Below are 4,992 nucleotides of genomic sequence, written 5' to 3' on the forward strand. Positions count from 1 at the left end.
TAATGGTAAGAACATTTTTTAAAAGTCAAAGTTAAGCTGATCATTTATATGTGGGACCTACGTTGTAGAAACTAGAAGGTGGAAACATTTCAAACATTTTTTTTTGATCTGAGATTTATCTAAAAATATTTTTTATTTTTTATTAAGAATTATATTATCTTAGTTTTAACAACTTTATTAAGTAAATGAAATTGTTCTTAGTACCCTCCCTATTTTAAAGCAATTAGCCATACCTTATTTATTATTTGTTAGCAAATTTTTTTAGAGAAATGGTATCTTAGTTTCGAATTAACAAGTATAATAATTTTTAAAGATTAATTAATTAGATTAGTACCCTCCCTATTTTAAAGCAATTAGCCATACCTTATTTATTATTTGTTAGCAAATTTTTTTAGAGAAATGGTATCTTAGTTTCGAATTAACAAGTATAATAATTTTTAAAGATTAAAAATCGTAACAAATTATTTTTATGAAAAGGGAGTTCTGTATTACTTTATGTTATTTTTTTTTGGAAGACTTTCATATTAATTGCGACAGACTTAGTAACTAAGTGAAGAGTCTCCCAATACCCTGCGCATTTTTGACCTACCTGGTAGCGTTTTCTCCGATCCAACGTCGTTTAATTTTAAACTTTTGGCGCCAGTAAGTTCGTTTGACTTTTTCAGCACCCCGTGGACGCAGTGTCTTGGGTTATTTGGGTGGCTGGCAATGCATTAGCCCTGTCAGTATTTTATGGGAAATTCGGGGGAGGCTGCCACCTTCCTTCCATATGAATTTCACATGCTTAAGCCACAAACTTATGTGCGCGCACAGCTTGAAATCCACGCTCACGTAAACTTAACTGGAAACTAAAACCGAAAGAAATGGTATTCCGAAGAGGAAGATGTCGGCTCTTCCGTATCTGGTGCCCGGGAACTTTGGCCAACATGTTAGCAGGGGCTTAGGACTTAGAACTCGACACTCAACAATTTTTGAGCCAAGTCAATGAGCAATTGACTGCCAAACGCACCTCCGCCACCTGCCTATATATAGATATGGTGTGTATATGCGGGGAAACTTCCTTGCACTCTCCAGGCATCTGCATATTTTTGCGCAAATATGTTTTAATATGGGGTTAGAAAAGTTTTCCACTGCACTCGCCTAGCTTCTTTTGGCGCCAAAGTTGGTTTTTCCTTCACCGGGGTTGTCTTTTTTTTACTAAGTGCTCTTCCGGCAGAAATGCGAGGAAAACTGAATTTTACTTTTTGATGGATGTTTGCGCAGAAGCTATTTCAAAACCAGGCCAAGAAGAGATTTTTGAAGGCTTTGGCTTGATTTTCCTAATCCCAATCAAGGGAGTGTTTTCTTAGTTTTGGGTAAAACGATTTTTGTTTTCAGGAATCTAGAAGTGTGCTGATTTATCCGGAAAATATACAGGTATTATTGAATTACATAAAAATAGTAAAAGGAAAAATGTACACCAATGTATTAATCTATTATGTTACATATCAGGAAGTGCTTTTATATTTTTATGAACAACGATTTTGATTTTTAGAAAACTACAGCACAATTTAATGAACATTTGTTAGTAGAACTTCTTTATTAAATGTGTTCACCTGCATAAGAATAAAACGTGATACCAATATATAATAAGATTTACTCAAAATATTTATTGGTGTTACTTAAAGAAAAGCTTAAAAAACTTTTGTAATGTTAGAGTAGGAGCTAGGTTCTAAAACACTATTGAAAGAAATTAAAATATCTTAACTATTCTCATATGCTTTATTTTCTTTTCCAATATACAGTCAATTTCGAAGCACTTATCGAAATAGTTATTTTTTGAAGACGATTTTAGGCACTTCAACTGCGAAACCTTCTAGGCACATTGCAGTGTCCTTAGGCCCTAATTGTATTTCTGCACCTGAACAAACTTTGGCCTTTAATCCCTGCGCCTGGCGACCAACAAAAGCGGCCCGCACTTAGGGCCTCACTCGAAGATTATGTCGCCTTGGTTTCGCCTGAGTTGAGAACGAGTAGTTTGCAGTTGGGTTGCCGAGTGAAGATGCATCTGCGGCGAGGAACGTGAAGAAGACGCCGACGAGGGGTCCTCAAAAGTTTGGTTTTAATTAAAGGAAATTTGCGTGCGTGGCACTTGATTTGTAGTTTTCCAGTGCTTCCGTGTGTGTGCGGGCGTTTTCCACCACCACCATCTACCCTTAAGCCCCATAAAAAATATAAATATAATTGAAAATTCTAAATTGCAATTGCCGCAAGTGCTCCTCCATTTGCAGATGCCAAGTTTCCGAGTTGCCAAGATGCTGGGATGCTGCGAATACGGGCCTGCTCAGGTCTCAGTTCTCGGTTCCCAGTTCTGGGCAATTTCTCGTTCCCGCTCGTAATTAGAAGCAAATGCAAATTTACACTTTGAGTGTGTCGGTGATGACGGAAGTCATTGGTAAAACCTGAAGCTGCGGGTGGGCTCGAAGTTCCCGCTGTTTGTCGCTGTGTAAGTGCAGATATAATGAGAAAAGTTTCAGGTAATGCGAGGACTCTGCAACTGCCGGTTAAATCTGTTTTAGAGGAACCAATGCTCGCTTACCCTATTAATTCAGTTTACAAGAAACTTGCCGATTTTATAGGCAGATTTTGACAGAACTAATAATGTTCTTCAATTTGATTATATCCAGTTTGTTAACAGCTCAGCCAAGGATAATAAAACCATAGGTTAACCACCTAATAAAATCAAAATGAATTGTATATGATTCTAAGAATGATCTTGAAAACAATGTATTACTATTTTAAACCAGCTACCATATCGCTAACTTAACCGCAGCTTTTTAAACTTCTCGCAAATTCGAAATAATATTTGTTGGTTTATTACCGTAGTGAAACTCATTACATTACCTTACTTTATTACTTCCATTAGTCTAATTGTGCCCTAAAATATTTCCCCTTATCGGATTTAGGTTTATTAACACATAGTAAAGCATATCTAATTAGATCTAAACAGTCCCAAACCCTTTTTCCATAAAGTACTCACATTGATGGGTGATATCCATAAGCCCCACTCCCCATTGAAGTCCATTTCCCTACCAATCCATCTCGTTCTATACAAATGCACCTCATTCATGCCAAATTAATTACCGCAAAGCTATTAATCAACAAAAGGCGAGATAACCGACGGATAAACGCGTCCTTGCTTTTCGAGTGGGCGGTGGATGGAGAGGGGGGCGTGGCCCGGGGAATACCCCACGAAAAAGTTAATTTGGTGTATTAAAAGTAGCCACAGTAGTGGCAATAAGTTGTAATGGCCACAGGACGATAGACATCAGCGATGGTCGTCTGTGTGGCATGAAATCCTTTCAAGCGTGAAATGTCCGAAATGGAAATGGAATTACCATTTGGAGAGTTTCCTCTTTTGACTTTTAACTGATGGGCAACAAGTGGAAATGAATGAATGTCTGAGGGGAAAGTAATTAAAATCGCTTCGTTGTCGGCATTGCCTATCTGTGGCCAAGTTGAGACGGAACTTTTCCATATTTCAAATCGAGATTTTGAAACATTCGTTCCTCGGTCGCCAGGCCATGTTGTCAACCATGGCTTATAAGCGGCATTCCGGTTGAACGCACTTCCCTCAATTGGCCTTAGAACTGCCGCACACCCCATGTCCCTACTCCCATGGCCGCCCCGTTTGATCTACTTCTTAGTTGGTTTTTGCCTCACAAGCTTTTTGATGAGCGGCTGGGGCAACCGCAGGTAAATGAGTTTTGATATTGACATGAATTATGCGCCTCACTTGGCCCGGCAAATGGGGGCGTGTTTGATAAGTATCTATGTACGCACCTGCAAACATTCTTAAGTATTTCCACTTGTTAGGGTAGGACTTTATAAATTAACGGATATATTTTAAATAACTTACCTTGGGACGGTGGCTATTGCTTGAGACAATGTAGGTGGTTCTTTGGTTATTCCAATTAATTAACCAAATAACTAAAATTGTTTTGTAATGATATTCTTCTGAGTACTTACATACGCCTTTTTTTCAATAGTATAATTTGTTTCAATACCAGATATTTTCCGACACAAGCCGAATTCTTGGTGCAAATTATTATAAATATACCAAACAAAAAAAGAATTATAGAAAAATCTAAGATAGTGAATTTAAACATATATTTTTCTATATGTATGTATTCCAGGTGAGCAATAAGTTCAAAATATTACACCAATGACTCCGAAGGGAAACTTATTCCATCCATCTCTTTAGGACGCGTTCAGCAATAAATAAAATCAATGTTCCCATTAGGTTACAGCTTAAATAAAAATAATAATTAAATAAATGTCGAAAAAAAAGGGTTCTTAAAAACTATTTTATGAAAACCCTTTGAAATTAATAAATGTCTTTATTTTCACAAATATTTGAGATAGTCCCAACCAAATACCAAAGATGGCGCCAGGTGACGTCGCTAAATATTATTTATTTTTGAATCCCCAAAAGTAGGCAATATTTGTGACCACACCGCTAAAACGTCACCCGATAGGTGGCGCTCCTACCTTAATTTATGTCCTAAGCCCCAAAAGTAGACCACATTTATTAACAGTCCAACGAACGTAGCCCGACAGGTGGCGTCGTTACTTTTAATTTTAATCCCCAAGAGTAGGCAACATCTTGAAACAGTCCGCTGAAAAGTAACCCGGCAGGTGGCGTCTTTACTTTTATTTTGTAACCCCTAAAGTAGGCAACACCTTGTAATAGTCCGCTATTTGATTGAGTAAGTTTCCAGTAAAAGCCAAGAGATGTCGCCAACTAAAAGCTTCAAAAGCTGGTTAGTTCTTATGGATTCCGATATGCTGCGCTATTATTGATTTAACTTTAGGAAATCTTTTTTTAAGGAAGTGAACGCAATAGAAAATAAAAAGGGCAAAAAATGGGCGTTGAGCCATGCCCTCAAATCGCATCAAACTGCCAGAGAATAAAATAAGATAAGTAACTTTTTAATTCAAGAAACCGATCTT

This window comes from Drosophila subpulchrella, chromosome 2L (genome assembly GCF_014743375.2).
Source record: "Drosophila subpulchrella strain 33 F10 #4 breed RU33 chromosome 2L, RU_Dsub_v1.1 Primary Assembly, whole genome shotgun sequence".
NCBI lineage: Eukaryota > Metazoa > Arthropoda > Insecta > Diptera > Drosophilidae > Drosophila > Drosophila subpulchrella.